The sequence below is a fragment of the Taurulus bubalis genome (assembly GCF_910589615.1).
Source record: "Taurulus bubalis genome assembly, chromosome: 6".
NCBI classification, from domain to species: Eukaryota; Metazoa; Chordata; class Actinopteri; order Perciformes; family Cottidae; genus Taurulus; species Taurulus bubalis.
Genome location: NC_136594.1, coordinates 1,341,578 through 1,360,554, shown reverse-complemented (window position 1 = coordinate 1,360,554; position 18,977 = coordinate 1,341,578). Strand labels below are relative to the sequence as shown.

General features: G+C 43.6%; 1 protein-coding gene across 1 annotated transcript in view; it reads left to right on the top strand.

The window, feature by feature from the left end:
* Positions 1-8,430: 8,430 nt before the first annotated feature.
* mgat3b (beta-1,4-mannosyl-glycoprotein 4-beta-N-acetylglucosaminyltransferase b) overlaps positions 8,431-18,977 on the top strand; it is a gene marked incomplete at its 3' end in the record, with an annotated part of 32,104 nt that continues 21,557 nt past the window's right edge. The window contains exon 1 of the mRNA XM_079219602.1: positions 8,431-8,806. The remainder of the gene's footprint in view (positions 8,807-18,977) is intronic.

The window sequence follows — 18,977 nt, the reverse complement described above, 5'->3', positions numbered from 1 at the left end:
CCTTCTGTAAAAACCTTTGACTTTGATATATCAACAACATTCAACCTGAATTCATAATGTTCAGATTTATTTTCTGGAAATGTTTGAACATTTAACATTCTTGTAATAGAACATATACGTGTCGTAATGGAGATATAAATTAGTTAAATTGTTTACTCTTTATAACCTGTAGTGTCTCTTCTTAAAGACTTTTTTAGTTAGACTTTGCAAATGTCTACGGCCGTCCTGCTGGAGGTAAACTCATTCATTACACAACCCTAATCGGCTCAATCAGGGAACTGATTAGAAACGCACAAAAAAGTAATGAATGGGAGAAATATAATTCCCATAGCAGCAGTTGTAGCTTCAGTAACACAGCTGTTTCCAATCGGCTCATTATGGGATAGCTGGTGATTCTTGAAAAGTGTCTTTAATTAACTTGTAGGAAGGGAAATGAAAAGTCGAAAGGTGAAGGATGTGCTGTGGTCTCGGCCGTCCTGTTCTCAGACGTGCTCATACAGTTTATAACAGGAGTCTGTTGGAGGCCATGGGTCTCGCTGCTCTGTGTGTTTTGGGGGGATTTTGGGCCTTGCTAACCACGTGCACGATGCTAACCACGGTGCACGATGCTAACCCTAGTGCACGATGTTAACCCTAGTGCACGATGCTAACCACGGTGCACGATGCTAACCCTAGTGCACGATGTTAACCCTAGTGCGCGATGCTAACCCTAGTGCACGGTGTTAACCCTAGTGCACGATGTTAACCCTAGTGCGCGATGCTAACCCTAGTGCACGGTGTTAACCCTAGTAAACGATGCTAACCCTAGTGCACGATGCTAACCACATGCACGATGCTAACCACATGCACGATGCTAACCCTAGTGCACGATGTTAACCCTAGTGCACGATGCTAACCCTAGTGCACGATGCTAACCCTAGTAAACGATGCTAACCCCAGTGCACGATGTTAACCCTAGTGCGCGATGCTAACCCTAGTGCACAATGCTAACCCTAGTAAACGATGCTAACCCCAGTGCGCGATGCTAACCCCAGGGTTCTCAAGTGTCACGCATTGAGCGTGACTGTCACGCATTTCGGTCTTAAGTCACGCCCTCCCGCCACACATCGTATTTCTCACGCTGAAAAAAAACTCTAGGCTATTTAATGTGCCACAGCGCACAAACATGACCTGGTCGCGATGCCCTCACCATGGAGGAATCAAGTCTCCCCCGAATCCCCTGCCAATCAATAAAAAGAGATGGGCGACACGAATAGCCAATCAGAAAAACGCATCTGTTGTATCTGGGGGAAATGTAAAATGTAATCCCGGGAGTGCCTTCGCCCCCCCCACCCCTCCCAGAGAGAGAGATGTCACGCTTACCTGTCTTAAAAACTTGAGAGCCCTGTAACCCTAGTGCACGATGCTAACCCTAGTGCACAATGCTAACCACATGCACGATGCTAACCACGTGCACGATGCTAACCACATGCGTGATGCTAGCCACGGTGCACGATGCTAGCCCTAGTGCACGATGCTAGCCACGTGCACAATGCTAACTATGGTGCATGATGCTAGCCCCAGTGCACGATGCTAGCCCCAGTGCGCAATGCTAACCACGGTGCGCGGTGCTAGCCTCGGTGCGCGATGCTAACGACCGGTCTGCGATGCTATTCACGGTGTACGATGGCGCTTTCATGACGATTTAATAATTTTGGTCTACATTGCATAGTTTTCCTTAATATGATCCTCATCAATCACATGTTTTGTATGTTAAAACTTGATATTAATCCTAACCGGTTACTGTTGCTAAAAAAAGTACAAGATCTGAGTCAAAAGAAGAATTTGCCAGGTACCTCAAAACTGTACAATACTTGAAGAAATCCAATTTTCTATCACTGTTCATAAGACTACAATTCTTAAAATGGGGTTGCATTGATTTCCATCCCGTGAGCGCCTCGTCTTTTTACACGTTTAAACCCATTGATCTGATTTCTTTCTTTGTGCAAAGCTCCTCTGGGTCCGTCCATCAGATGGCAGAGTGGAGCTGCACTTCCTCCTCCGTGCCTCCGGGTTCTGGCTGTCGGTGGACTCTGCAGCCGGGCGCCTGAGCGGTTGACAAGGCGAGCGCGTCGTAACCTGAAGCTCGTCGGCTCCTCTGGCGCCGCGCCAAGCGCTGCTACCTGTTGCGCAAGACACTGAACTGAACTTCTTCTTTTTTTTATGATCAGGCTCTTTGTGAAGACGCTCAGGCAAAATGGAAGGCGGGGAGTTAATGATTAGTATTCAAACCGTTTTACTGGGTTCCAGTGCCCTGCCACCCTGTGGGTGTGTCCGTTACCTGTAGACGGAGGCTGGACCGCTCAGCCCACACTCACCTGGCTCCGCTCACCTGGTGATGCTCTTCAGTGTCACCTGGCAGCACTGTGTCGGTTTCCTGGACCGCCCCGCGTCGGAATACAAGATAAGAAGAAGATTTGAGAGGTAAATACACACCGCTTTTAATCATTAATGTTGCTGTTAGTGTGTGTGTGTGTGTGTGTGTGTGTGTGTGTGTGTGTGTGTGTGTGTGTGTGTGTGTGTGTGTGTGTGTGTGTGGACAGACTCAGGCGTGTCGGCAGAGGAGAAATCCTGTAATCTGTCGTGCCGTCTATAACCCACGTCCAAAAAGTGCAGAAACATTTGTTCCTACAGCTTTCATCCCTCACAACGAGCTTCTGCAGAAACAGGAAGTTATTCATGCAAATCAGCAAAAAATCTGCCGCCTCGACGCCGCAAGAAAACGCTAGTTAGAACACACACAACTTCTTTTCTGTTTCTATTTGAGCAATATTCATACAAATAGTCACTCACATGGATACGTGAGGGGTTTTATTTTGAAAATGATAAAAAAGAAACATCATTACACTAAAGAGTGAATCACATGACATATAAAGGTCATTTAATAACACATTTATTACAAAAGCAGAAATGAGTGCAATAACATTTAATTTTTTTTATAGAAATTCTTTGATTAAATAATAAGCCTCTCATAACTGTTTTTAAAATGTTAAATATGAGCTTGTTTGTTGTGGTTTTGATTGATTGTTGATCGGCTTCTTCCTGTCACATCGCTGATGGTGTCATGTCACTAGATAGAATGCACTAGTTAGAATGCACTAGTTAGAATGCACTAGCTAGAATGCACTAGTTAGAGAGCACTAGTTAGAATGCACTAGTTAGAGCGTACTAGCTAGAATGCACTAGTTAGAATGCACTAGTTAGAACACACAAGTTAGAATACACTAGCTAGAGCGCAGTAGTTAGAACGCACTAGTTAGAATGCACTAATTAGAGCGCACTAGTTAGAATGCACTAATTAGAGCGCACTGGTTAGAATGCACTAGTTAGAATGCACTAGTTAGAATGCGCTGGTTAGAATGCACTAGTTAGAATGCGCTGGTTAGAATGCACTAGTTAGAATGCACTAGTTAGAGCGCACTAGTTAGAATGCACTAATTAGAGCGCACTGGTTAGAATGCACTAGTTAGAATGCACTAGTTAGAATGCGCTGGTTAGAATGCACTAGTTAGAATGCGCTGGTTAGAATGCACTAGTTAGAATGCACTAGTTAGAGCGCACTAGTTAGAATGCACTAGCTAGAATGCACTAGTTAGAGCGCACTAGTTAGAATACACTAGTTAGAATGCACTAGTTAGAGCGCACTAGCTAGAGCACACTAGTTAGAGCGCATTAGTTAGAATACACTAGTTAGAATGCACTAGTTAGAATGCACTAGTTAGAGCGCACTAGTTAGAATGCACTAGCTAGAATGCACTAGTTAGAGCGCACTAGCTAGAGCGCACTAGTTAGAGCGCACTAGTTAGAATACACTAGTTAGAATGCACTAGTTAGAATGCACTGGTTAGAATGCACTAGTTAGAGCGCACTAGTTAGAATGCACTGGTTAGAATGCACTAGTTAGAGCGCACTAGTTAGAGCGCACTAGTTAGAATGCACTAGTTAGAGCGCACTAGTTAGAGCGCACTAGTTAGAATGTACTAGTTAGAGCGCACTAGTTAGAGCGCACTAGTTATAATGCACTAGTTAGAGCGCACTAGTTAGAGCGCACTAGTTAGAACGCACTAGTTAGAGCGCACTAGTTAGAATGCACTAGTTAGAGCGCACTAGTTAGAATGCACTAGTTAGAGCGCACTAGCTAGAGCGCACTAGTTAGAGCGCACTAGTTAGAATGCACTAGTTAGAGCGCACTAGTTAGAGCGCACTAGTTAGAACGCACTAGTTAGAATGCACTAGTTAGAGCGCACTAGTTAGAATGCACTAGTTAGAGCGCACTAGCTAGAGCGCACTAGCTAGAGCGCACTAGTTAGAATGCACTAGTTAGAGCGCACTGGTTAGAATGCACTAGTTAGAGCGCACTAGTTAGAATGCACTAGTTAGAGCGCACTAGTTAGAGCGCACTAGTTAGAATGCACTAGTTAAAGCGCACTAGTTAGAATGCACTAGTTAAAGCGCACTAGTTAGAGCGCACTAGTTAGAGCGCACTAGTTAGAATGCACTAGTTAGAGCGCACTAGCTAGAGCGCACTAGTTAGAGCGCACTAGTTAGAATGCACTAGTTAGAATGCACTAGTTAGAGCGCACTAGTTAGAGCGCACTAGTTAGAGCGCACTAGTTAGAATGCACTAGTTAAAGCGCACTAGTTAGAACGCACTAGTTAGAGCGCACTAGTTAGAGCGCACTAGTTAGAATGCACTAGTTAGAATGCACTAGTTAGAACGCACTAGTTAGAGCGCACTAGTTAAAGCACACTAGTTAGAACGCACTAGTCAGAGCGCACTAGTTAGAATGCACTAGTTAGAGCGCACTAGTTAGAGCGCACTAGTTAGAATGCACTAGTTAAAGCGCACTAGTTAGAACGCACTAGTTAGAATGCACTAGTTAGAGCGCACTAGTTAGAGCGCACTAGTTAGAATGCACTAGTTAGAATGCACTAGTTAGAACGCACTAGTTAGAGCGCACTAGTTAAAGCGCACTAGTTAGAACGCACTAGTTAGAGCGCACTAGTTAGAATGCACTAGTTATAATGCACTAGTTAGAGCGCACTAGTTAGAATGCACTAGTTAGAATGCACTAGTTAGAGCGCACTAGTTAGAATGCACTGGTTACATTTTTAAATGTTAAATATGAGCTTGTTTGTTGTGGTTTTGATTGGTTGTTGATCGGCTCCTTCCTGTCACATGGCTGATGGTGTCATGTCACGTGACGCCAGTGATGCAGCCGCATGTTTGTATTTTAATTTATTAAATGTTTTATTACTGATATGTCTTCAAAGCAAAAGAGAGATCTGAGTACCAGAGTATCCCTCCGCCTGTTAGCTCTCTTTATGAGACACACAAAAGGGCGTTGTCTCGTCTCGGTTAGCAGTTAGCAGTTAGCTTAGCATCGAGACTGGAAATGGCTGATGACGATTTATCCTCCGGAGCGACGGACGGAGGTTCAAAACTCACAGGTGATGCTTTTCCAGGGGTTTTGCACATGGGACTATTTTTTTATTTGTTTAGAGCTGTGACTTTCTGTAGTTTTGAGGCGATGTAATGAATATTCAAACCTTTGGACTGAGTCGGGTCACTGTTGGCGGTCTCCACGCTGACTTGTAGGCGCGGCGGCCATTTGTCCGGAAACAAAGATGCAAACCAAACATGACCCACACATTCTGTTTAAATATGTTTACTGCACCAGATGAACGTCATTAAAGTCATTAAAGTGTTATAAGTATTATAAGTATTAGTGGTCTACTGCGAGCTCAGCTGGTTGTGCAGCCTGACAGCAGCGGGAAGGAAGGACTTCCTGTACCTCTCTAGTTACTGAAGTTAGTGAAGAATAGAACCGTGTCCTGGAGGAAAGAGATGAATCTTTTCTGGAATATCTTCAATTTACCCGTTATTTTGTCTCAGATATAACTACGAATTCTGGATGAGAAGACTGCTCATCCGTCCATCCTCGTTTCTTTATTCCTTGTGGTCTAAACGTAGCGACCTGTCAGTGCCAAACATGTTGCAGTCAGTGTGTAAAACACCTTTAAATGCACGGAACCTCTCAGAGGAACACAAGCAGAACCTGGATGAGGTTCCGTGTTCCTCTACTGACTGCGTTGTGTCTGCTGACAGGCTGATGTCAATATTTAGTTATTTAAACGTGTGAGGCTGAGGATGATGAAGGAGGCCTCGATGAAGGAGGATGAGGCGTCCAGCTGTGTTTACGGTTACGGTGTGTTTCAGTGTGTTTCAGTGGAGGTGTTTCAGGCCACGTGGAGGTTTAACCAAACATCTCCACAGAGGCGCAGAGAGCCGTTAGAGGATCCGGCTCCTGAAACAACAAGACTGTTTAATGTCGCTTTTGTTATTTGACTAAAGCGACAACGAGAGTCTCTGTGTTTGTAGCTGTGCTTCTCTGAGGAAAACCAGCTGTTGTACTTTCATACCTAGGGCTGGGCACCGAAAACATATACCACCGGTCCTGACCGGAGCCGATTTAAATACTCTTGTTACACTACTCTGATGACTGCGTCCTGGCAGCAGCTAACGATAGCCTACTGTCTGTATAGCTACAGTAGCTAGCAGCTAACGATAGCCTACCGTTTGTATAGCTAGCTGATGCTAGCTGATGGTCTACTGTTTGTATAGCTACAGCAGCTAGCTGATAGCCTACTGTTTGTATAGCTACAGCAGCTAGCTGATAGTCTACTGTTTGTATAGCTACAGCAGCTAGCTGATAGCCTACTGTTTGTATAGCTACAGCAGCTAGCTGATAGCCTACTGTTTGTATAGCTACAGCAGCTAGCTGATAGCCTACTGTTTGTATAGCTACAGCAGCTAGCTAGGATCAACCTTTTAACGGAGAAAATGCCGAAAGGTAAACGGTCAAAAGTTTGGCTGTATTTCGCAAAAAAAGATTGGAACAACGCAACGTGCAGCAAATACAACAAAACAACTGCGTGTAAAGAAGAAGAGCCGAACTCCGAGATATAATCGGTTAGCAATAGTTAAACAGCTAACATATTGTTCAAATTTGCCTTTGCAATAAAGAAAGCCTTTCTTTAATGTCGTCAATCATCGTTTTGTGACTTTTTTTGTTTTAAGTATCGGTTCAGACACCGTTTAGCACCGGCATCGTTTTAGCATCGGTATCAGAAAACCGATAGAAAAACGATACCATCTCTAGTCATAACTCAGTATTTCATCATCTCTATTGAACATAACTAAGCAATTGTGTTTGTAAATGAACCTAAAATCCTCCTGAACAAGCAAACCAGCCGCTTATTACAGATTATGAATGTGTTGTATGCATGTGTTATTGAATCATTCTTATTTCCTCTCATGAGTTAACAAAAAACAAACTGAATGTACATTTATCCTTCAGACTCCGCCATGTGGCCGGGAGGTGAACTGCAGGCGTAAAAGTTTACACGAGACAGAATTGCAGATCATTTATCTGGTGACCCAAAAACAATATTTACTAATGTCTCTGTATTCTCCTCACATCGTCATCCATAAAACTTAAAAATAAATAAAACAATATAAAGTGAAAAAACGTAATAAAAAAAAAAAACGTTTGTTTTGCAGAACTTTAGAGGAATGTTTCAAACAGCGGCTTCATTTTTGTAAAAAAATCACCTTGTGTTAATTCATTGTCAGCCATTAATCATTGTATTATGTTTTAACTTTGTTTTTAATTGTTTGACTATATATTGGCTCTGTGCCACTCTGAGATTCTTTTATTATTATTATTATTATAATAAAAATATATCAAAATAAAATAATAGCTGCATCACCCCCCCCCCCCCCCCTCTCTCTCTCTCTCTCTCTCTCCACTTCCACCGATAAGCATCATAACGGGGAGGAGCTCTGCTCTCGGGCTCCTCCTTCCATCCCTCCGTTTTCTTTCTCACACACACACACACACACACACCTCCCCCCCACGCTCCCTCCTTCACGCATGTGTGATCGCAGATAGAAAGGGGAGCGGGAGGATGATGATGATGAAGAAGTAACATAGAGAGAGAGAGAGAGAGAGAGAGAGAGAGAGAGAGAGGGGGGGTCTTGTTTTCTTGCAAGCGGAAAAGGCGTCACACCGGGTGCAGAGAGAGAGAGAGAGAGAGAGAGAGAGAGAGAGAGGGAGGGAGGAGGCAGCGGGTCGTAAACACGACAGAAAAACGGCGAATCGGACGGCAGAAAGCGTCGATCACCTCCTCTTCCTCCTCCTCCTCTTCCTCCTCCTCCTCCTCCGCGCCGCCAGCCCCTCATCTCTCCATCTCCATCCTCCTCTGCGCCGTTTGGATCGCTGTTTTTTTTTTTTTTTTTTTTTTGCGCACCGCAACAACAACAACACACAACAAGAGAAAAGGGGAACAGCTGCCGGAGGGTTTGGGGTTTATTTGGTGAATCTCGTGGGTTCGAGACCGCCGCTCGGTCCGCCGCTCGTGGTGGAGGAGGACGCACCGGAACACCCGAGGAGGCTGCGCATCACCGGGACCGAGCCCGTGGACTAAGACCGGGGAGAAGCCGGGGTGTGTGGGGGGTGCAGAGAGAGAGAGAGAGAGAGAGAGAGAGAGAGAGAGAGAGAGAGAGAGAGAGAGAGAGAGAGAGAGGGAGAAAGAGAGAGAGGGAGAGAGAGAGAGGGAGAAAGAGAGAGAGGGAGAGAGAGAGAGACCCGGATAGCACCGCTGCGATGGCATAGCGGCGTCTGCAGCAGAACCAGCAGAGCAGACCAGCAGGACCCTGATCCACCATGAAGCTCTGAAAGACATCCGACCCGGGCTCAGATGGGTAAGACGAGATGCTGTGCGCGCGCGCGTGTGTGTGCGTGCGTGCGTGCGTGCGTTTTATTCCGGGATATGGAGGGGGGGGGGGGGGTGTGTTTGTGTGGGGGCGGGGCTTGTGACGTGAAGCCCCCTGCCATTGCACGTACAGTTCAAGACTGCAATGTAATGGGTGGGGTGTACACTGTGTGTGTGTGTGTGTGTGTGTGTGTGTGTGTGTGTGTGTGTGTGTGTGTGTTGCTCCTCATGACATTGTCGGGTAGATGGTTGAGACGGTTTTGTGTGTCTCATGGTTCTATTCGGGGACGTGTGAGATTTGTTTTGTGTTTACTGGACACGAGAAGCGAGGCGGTGACATGTCAGAGAGACGCACAACGACCACAAGGAGACGGAGAGAAACAGCGAAAAGATACACAACGCTACAAAGAGACGCAACACGACTACAGAGACATGTAAATAAACTGCAACGAGGTACAAACAGCTACCAAAGAGATACAAAACAACTACAAAGAGACACAAAACAACTACAAAAGACGCAAAACAACTACAAAGAGACACAAAACAACTACAAAAGACACAAAACAACTACAAAGAGACACAAAACAACTACAGAGAGATTCAAAACAACTACAGAGAGACACAAAACAACTACAGAGAGACACAAAACAACTACAAAGAGATACAAAACAACTACAAAGAGATATAAAACAACTACAAAGAGATACAAAACGACTACAGAGAGATACAAAACGACTACAGAGAGACACAAAACAACTACAAAGAGATACAAAACAACTACAGAGAGATATAAAACAACTACAAAGAGATACAAAACAACTACAAAGAGATACAAAACAACTACAGAGAGATATAAAACAACTACAAAGAGATACAAAACAACTACAAAGAGATACAAAACGACTACAGAGAGACACAAAACAACTACAAACAGATATAAAACAACTACAAAGAGATACAAAACAACTACAAAGAGATACAAAACGACTACAGAGAGACACAAAACAACTACAAACAGATACAAAACAACTACAAAGAGATACAAAACAACTACAAAGAGATACAAAACAACTACAAAGAGATATAAAACAACTACAAAGAGATACAAAACAACTACAAAGAGATACAAAACAACTACAAAGAGATACAAAACAACTACAAAGAGATATAAAACAACTACAAAGAGATACAAAACAACTACAAAGAGATACAAAACAACTACAGAGAGATACAAAACAACTACAACAAAGAGATACAAAACAACTACAACAAAGAGATACAAAACAACTACAAAGATACAAAACAATACAATAAGACGCTAAACTTCTGTTGTTTTTCTCCCTGTTTCTCTCTTAACCTCCGATGTCTCTTTGTGGCTGTTTGTGAGTGCATGTCCAGGGCCCCGTTCCTCGTAGCTGGCTAACTGAGTTAGCCGGATCATTTTCAGGATAAGATTACATAAGTCAGGCTTTTCGTTTCCACAAAGCAAGTTTGGCTAAATCACTAAAGCATGAAGGATATGACACTGACAAGCTGTTCATTACATTACCATGGCACATATTGGATTGACTCCGCATTCTGGATAATGTTCTTGTGCTTGGTCTTTACTTGCTCCATGTCCTCTTGATGGCTGGTTGAACTACATGTGGTTGAAAGCTCTCATAATTATATGACAGTGTTATTAGTACACCATACATATCATTATCGTAGAACATGATTAAGGTGATCGTGATAAGAATACAGAGAATCACACACAATTTATGCTCACTGCTTCAATTGATTGAATTTCTGATTATGAATAACACATACACAGACTCACACACACCCTGTCTCCAAAAAAATACGTTCCCCCAGAACTAAAACACATCCTCAATTACATTTGGCTGGAAATGTATTTTCTCCCTGATTCTGTTTGTGTTTGACGTATTACAAATACGTTTCTAATCAACGTATTGTTTGTTTTATCGCTTTCTGGGGGTACGTGATTTTTAGGATACAGGGTTGCATATATAGTGCATGATAGATAGATGAGCGCAAACAGTGCATCTATCCTCATAAGTATCTATTGATTCGTATCAACTAGATACTCTTTGGGCTTGTTTTTATCTACTTATTCTGAAAGAGTTGAGATAATTAATCTGATTGATTGGGGTGATGAGGCACTTCAAATGAGCCGATACATTTTCCCAACACTTACGCATTTAACTTGTTTTGTTTAGCCCTCGCAGCAGTGGCGGGGTTAGATTTGGCCATGATTATGGTCTTGAGTTCCTCATATGCGTTCATGATCATCTCCTGCTCATCAGCGGACAAAAAAGAGGCTCTTCCTTTGAGTTTATTTGCCATTGTACTGTTAGAAGATCATGGTTTCATTGTACTGTTAGAAGATCATGGATTCAGTGATCGACGCTTCTCCCTTTTTGAAGTAGGGCGGGCACGCGCAATTATCCAGATCACTGAAGTCTGGTTCGAATTAACGAGATCGTTTGAGCGGGGATCAGCCTTTGAGAAACCGACATAGCCTGACTTCAATCATTGGGTTATTTTAAGCTGATTATAGAACATTTGATTGACTTAGTTGAACCAGATACGAGGAATGGGGCCCTGGACGGTGAGCGTTTCATATTAATACAAACCGAGGCTTCTCATGATGGATGACTCACGCTGACGTCCTCTGACCTGGTCCTCTGACCCGGTCCTCTGACCTGGTCCTCTGACCTAGTCCTCTGACCTGGTTCTCTGACCTGGTCCTCTGACCCGGTCCTCTGACCCGGTCCTCTGACCCGGTCCTCTGACCTGGTCCTCTGACCCAGTCCTCTGACCTGGTTCTCTGACCTGGTCCTCTGAACCGGTCCTCTGACCCGGTCCTCTGACCTGGTCCTCTGACCCGGTCCTCTGAATCGGTCCTCTGACCTGGTCCTCTGACCCGGTCCTGCTTTGAGGAACTATAGGTGAGCACTAATATCGGCGTCCCGCTGCTCATCACCTGACCACGTCGGAGGCGCCTCCGGCCGGGCCGCTGTCTTCTAGTTCAGACCGGTTCCATCGTGATCCGTGAGACTCGTAAACTCGTAGTTTCGTAGCTTTGTACTCGCAGACTGGTTGCCTTGTAGCCTCGTAGACTCGGACTCGTAGCCTCGTAGCTTTGTAATCGTAGACCCCTGGACTCCTGGACTCGTAGCCTCGTACTCGTAGCCTTGTACTCGTAGCCTCGTAGACTCCTAGACCTGAATGTGTGAAAGCAGTCATCTCTGACGAGCTCTCTGAGTTTCATCCGGACGAAACCAGGTTTTTATTATATTTTTTTAAAAGATGTCTGCCAGGTAGAGGTCATTGTTTGAGCATCGCTCCGAGGGATTCTCTGTGTGTCGGAGACGCTCTTGGTTCGGTCCGGCAGCTTAAAAAAGAAAAATGATTTGTCTGGACACACATGTGACCTGGTGTTTAGCCGTCGGGCTGTGAAGAGAGCAGAGAGGGAAAGACTCAGAGCCGGGAGGGAAGCAGGAAGTGCTGCCTCCATTGTGAAGAAGCCTCTGTGGTCGTCTCACTCCACCGCGGCTTCAAACGGATCCCCGGGTCGCACAACAACAACACAACAACAACATCAACAAAGACCACGTCTCATGGGGAGGCTGGCCTTTTCCCTTCAGTGATGTTGAGGCCGAGAGACAGGGTGTGTGTGTGTGTGTGTGGAGGTAACCCCATCAGAGTGGACTCTTCCTCCAGCGTGAGATGCGTTCCACAACGTAACGCCTTCACTCGTCTGGTTCCTCCTCCTGACGCTCGTGTCTGGACACCAAATACTGAACCACCTTTCTGACGTAGTCATCGCTTTAGAACGGGACTGAAGAAAAATGGAGAGAGCAGAAGAGACGAGAGAGCTGCAGGGAAGGATGGAGGGATGATGTTGTGATATCACGTGTCTGAGAGAGAGAGAGAGAGAGAGAGAGAGAGAGAGAGAGAGAGAGAGAGAGAGAGAGAGAGAGAGAGATCTTTTCTTAAGTTTGGTCACCTTTAAGGGTCTGAAAAATAATCTGTAGTATTACATATAGTAGAAATACTGTGGAAAGGTACATCAAAGGTGATTTGAAATAAAAATATTGACACATCAGGTCATTTTAGTACAACTAACTACAATTGTATTTTTTTATTTATTAATTAATTTTTTTATTTATTAAAGATGTTGTGATATCACGTGTCTGAGAGAGAGAGAGAGAGAGAGAGAGAGAGAGAGAGAGAGAGAGAGTCTGGACTCCAGAGATCCACCTGAGCCCCTCGACCGGAGCTCATGTCTTTTGTCAGATTTGATTAAGAACACTCCCATGTGATTCCTCTCTCTCTCTCTCTCTCTCTCTCTCTCCCTCTCTTTCTCTCTCTCCTCCCCCCTCTTTATTGGCGTGACGTGTAAATACATCTTTATTGCAAAAACACATGTGAGAAGAGTAATAGCAGACAAAGGAGGGAAAAAAGAACCATGATGAAATGAGATGGAATGAAAACAGCTCCGTGTGAGCCGTTCGGCATTTAAAGGAACAGTTTGACATTTTAGGAAACGTGTTTATTCCCTTCCTTCTGTGAATGTGAAGTTGGATGTTCAATATGATAATTCATCGTCTTCCAGTAGAACCGTATCCTGATTACGCCATGCATCGAGGTACCGGGATACTATATGATGCAATTTCACTTTGTTTACGTTGTTAACAATGAGTATACAATTGTTGACCCAAAACAACTACAGAGAGATACAAAACAAAGAGATACAAAACAACTACAGAGAGATACAAAACAACTACAAAGAGATACAAAACAACTACAGAGAGATACAAAACAACTACAGAGAGACACAAAACAACTACAAAGAGATACAAAACAACTACAAAGAGATACAAAACAACTACAGAGAGATACAAAACAACTACAGAGAGATACAAAACAACTACAAAGAGATACAAAACAACTACAGAGAGATTCAAAACAACTACAAAGAGATACAAAACAACTACAGAGAGATACAAAACAACTACAGAGAGATACAAAACAACTACAGAGAGACACAAAACAACTACAAAGAGACACAAAACAACTACAAAGAGACACAAAACAACTACAAAGAGATACAAAACAACTACAGAGAGATACAAAACAACTACAAAGAGATACAAAACAACTACAAAGAGATACAAAACAACTACAGAGAGATACAAAACAACTACAAAGAGATACAAAACAACTACAAAGAGATACAAAACAACTACAGAGAGATACAAAACAAAGAGATACAAAACAACTACAGAGAGATACAAAACAACTACAAAGAGATACAAAACAAAGAGATACAAAACAACTACAAAGAGATACAAAACAAAGAGATACAAAACAACTACAGAGAGATACAAAACGACTACAGAGAGATACAAAACAACTACAAAGAGATACAAAACAAAGAGATACAAAACAACTACAAAGAGATACAAAACAAAGAGATACAAAACAACTACAGAGAGATACAAAACGACTACAGAGAGATACAAAACAACTACAAAGAGATACAAAACAACTACAAAGAGATACAAAACAACTACAGAGAGATACAAAACAACTACAGAGAGATACAAAACAAAGAGATACAAAACAACTACAGAGAGATACAAAACAACTACAAAGAGATACAAAACAAAGAGATACATAACAACTACAAAGAGATACAAAACAAAGAGATACAAAACAACTACAGAGAGATACAAAACACAGAGATACAAAACAACTACAGAGAGATACAAAACAACTACAAAGAGATACAAAACAAAGAGATACAAAACAACTACAAAGAGATACAAAACAAAGAGATACAAAACAACTACAGAGAGATACAAAACGACTACAGAGAGATACAAAACAACTACAAAGAGATACAAAACAACTACAAAGAGATACAAAACAAAGAGATACAAAACAACTACAAAGAGATACAAAACAAAGAGATACAAAACAACTACAGAGAGATACAAAACGACTACAAAGAGACATAAACAAACCACAACGAGAATCAAAACAGCTACGAAGACACAAACTACTGCAAGGAAATACACAACGATTACAGAAAGACACATAAATATCCAATATCACGTGTATCGTATCGTTCTATATCGTGATTTATGTCGTTATCGAGATATAAAATGATCTCTATCGGGATAGGAGAGTTTGTCTCTCATGGCCTGAAGCCGGTTAGCTTAGCATAAACACTGTAAACAAGTCTTCCTCGTTCAGCGCTGAGCTGCGTCGCGAACAACAGAGCTTCTGTCCACGGAGACAAAAGGAAACGTGACATCATCAGTTGTGGTCATAATGTCTGCAGTGGACCGTCGTCTGTTTTCGGCCTCTGATGTGGAGCCATGCTGCAGCTTTCCACCTTCACGCTTGTTTGTTTGTTTGTTTGTTTGTTTGTTGGTCACAACTAGGGCTGGGCGATACACCGGTTCAACCAGTATATCGTTTTCAAATTTCCATACGGTATGAACTTTTCCTATACCGTCATACCATAGCCGTAACGACTACTGTTTAGCTTCCTAACGCTCTCTATGTACCAACGTACAAACAGCTGCCTACCTCTCTAACAGCTGTTCAGTTGGCCGACGGTCCTTTTCGGCGTCAATGAATGAATGTGTTTACTCGGAAAGATATATCGTGAAACCGCCAGAATCTTATAAAATACCATGATATGAAATTTTGGCCATACCCCCAGCCCTAATCACAACCCCCCAGTGTTCCTGGTAGTAGGCCGGTCAGAGCATCGCCAGAGGTGATCTCGGTACGTGGAGCTCCTCCTCCTCGGCATCCTGTTTTTGCTGGCCTTCCCTCCGAAAAGACTCGGCCCACTTCAGACGCTAACTGTGAGGCCAAAAGTGCACAGATTTCATACCGAGCGGCTGCAATCGGATGAAGGACGTTTGCGTCTGTTAACTCAGAGACCTGAGGGTTCATTCCGCTCTTTCTGCTGTTTGATATCCAAACAAAGAGAGCGAGGCGTGTTGCATTCTTCTGAGGAGTGAGAGCGTAAGTCTGCAGGAAATGACCACAGAACCTGGCTTGTTGTTGCAGGCAGATGGATGCAGACGTCTGATATCCGCAGCGGGTGAACTCCAGTTTGGCAAATCCAAAGTAAATACCTCGATGACTTGACTTTGGTTAACAAAGCTTGGTTTGTTGAAGTGGAGCAGAGAGGATGTAAATAAGCAACATGCAAAAACACACAAACAACACATCAAAGTAGACTTTTCCTCCGCGCATGAAAACATGATGTTTTACAACCTTAATGAGGTCATTTTAAACACAAAGAAAACTGAAGATTTGTAAAGCCAACCTTAACTAAACGTGTGGCGCCTAACATGTGTCTTCTTTAACATGAGTTTGAGGAACGACTAGTTAGGTTTACACAACTAAACTACTAGTTAGGTTTACACAACTAAACTACTAGTTAGGTTTACACAACTAAACTACTAGTTAGGTTTAGACAACTAAACTACTGAGGAAAAGATTGCTGTTTGGGTTAAAATAATAAGTGTTGTTATTAAAGTTCGCACATTGCGTGTCTCCTGGTTGAAAGATGGCCGTTTGTTGGACGGATCCACTTCCTGTCAGCGTTCTTTATACGTCCTTGTTTACGTGGACAACATGCAACATGTCTTCTTCATGGGATATCTACGATTTACGATGTATAATTTATTCCGACAGCCTTGATTATCGCGTATGAGCCGTCCTATGACCTCACGGAAGTGGGAAGCCACTTGAGGATGCACACTTAGCTCCTCACTGGTTTCCTGGAGCCTCGCTCTGTTGGCTGCTGAGCAGCAGAGTCACCTTCAAGTAAACATGAAGCAGCGATGGCTCCCACTTCCTGTCGCTCTGGATGATCTGAACCACGCTGAAAAGCGCCGGCTGCAGAAATTGGAGCTGCATGATGCGGGAGGCCGAGCTCGTCCCAGCAGCTCGCGTTACTTCCTGCCGGTCAGCGGGACAGAGGCACGTTGTCGCTTCACAAAACAAGTGTTTCTCTGCTTCCAGCGCCTGTGCTCCTCGCTGCCTGTAGTTCTTCTGCTGATCACTGAAGAGGCTTCACCTGCAGCATGCCACTCAGAGACACACAACCAAGACCAACTACATTACTGACACACAAAACGACACAAAACAGACTCAAGACAGAAAAGACACACAATAAGAGAGAGAGAGAGAGAGAGAGAGAGACAGAGAGATGGAGGGAGAGAGAGGAGAGAGAGAGAGATCTCTGCCGGCTCCAGGATGTCCAAAGCAGCACCGCGCTAGCTAAGCTAACCTCACCAACAGGTTGCGCACGGCCGAGCACAGCCTTGTGCACAAACACACACACACACACACACACACACACACACACACACTCACACACACAGTAAAACATCTCTTTCCTTCTTTTGGACGTCTCTCATGGAGTTCAATTCTTTTCACTTGACTTACGAGGCTTGCAGTCAAGTTCTCCATCTCTGTTCCTCTCCAAAGCACACCTTTTGCACACACACACACACACACACACACACACACACACACACACACACACACACACACACACACACATCTTCATCTTCATCCCCCTCGGCCCATGCATGCCACAGATCCTGGGTTGCGTTTAAAGACAGAAGGAAAAAAAACAAAACAAAGCCGGATCTGAAACTTGGGCCGCTTGATCACACACACACACACACACACACACACACACACACACACACACACACACACACACACACACACACACACACACCCTTTTATTGAACGTCTGAATGATGTGTATGTTGTGCACGTAATAATGAACGAGGAAGCAAACCATCCTGTGTGAAACAAGAACGTGGAAATATACATATATAAGTATACATGTATATACATATATATGTATATTTATATATATATATATATATATATATATATATATATATATATATATATATATATATAAAAATATATATATTTCATATTTATTTTAACCCAGACAACCTAAGTGAGTTGTTTCCCATTCTTTTGAAAAGCCTGTAACCTCTCGTAAGCGTTTATCGCTTCTTCCTCTTTTCTGAAAATGTAGTTGTGTTTAAAAAGAAGAAGAATATTTATATTTTAGGCCGAGAACAAACCCGCCCAATATGTAATGTGCAGCCTTAGTGTGCGTGCGTCTGTCCTCACCATGGTATTATAACTAGAACCGGTTCCGTCATGAATGAGGTTCTGCTCTTCAGGAACAGAACCACGGCACTAGGAGCAGAACCAGAACACGTCAATCATGGGAAAGAAAAAGAAACGCTCGTTCATTTATTTACTCAAATATTGGCATGTGTTCACTTCCTGTTCATCAGTCAGTTTCTCTGTGGTCACATGACTGTTGGTCACATGACTGTTGGTCTCAGGTGAATCACTGATGATGTCATCGTTTCTCTAAGGAGCTCAGAGTTTAATGTTTTTTGCACAATCTGGTGAAAGTAAGCGGTTATTTGTGGAGACATTTCAAAGGAGGCACCTAGAATAAAATGTTTTTGATTACAATATTTTCTGTGCGTTTGTCCCATGATGTGTTCGAAGACCTTCGGAACAATGACAATCTGACAATAAGGCCGTTTCATTCACAGCTCCTTGCTAACGGAGGTGCGGCTCAGACCTCAGATGTCTGGTCTGCTGACTGTTGACTCCACTCCTCTCGCGCTTTAGTGCCTCGTAAAGATTACCATCGCCCCACTGCAGACAAAGGAAACCAGTTTACTGAGTCCCTCGTAACGCGGAGACGATGGACTTTGGTTCTCGTGTTTGAGATGTTGCAACAACGCTGCTCCCGATGCGGCGACGCCTCCGGCCCACGCAGGGAGGTCTTCAGGGATGAAGCACGGACTTCATCCCTGAAGACGGAGGCTTCGCAGTTAGCGAGCGGTTAGTAAGAGGCTAGCAAGAGGTTAGCGAGAGGTTAGTGAGAGGTTAGTGAGAGGTTAGTGAGCGGTTAGTGAGAGGTTAGTGAGAGGTTAGTGAGCGGTTAATGAGAGGTTAGTGAGAGGTTAGTGAGAGGTTAGTGAGAGGTTAGTGAGCGGTTAACGAGAGGTTAGTGAGAGGTTAGTGAGCGGTTAACGAGAGGTTAGTGAGAGGTTAGTGAGCGGTTA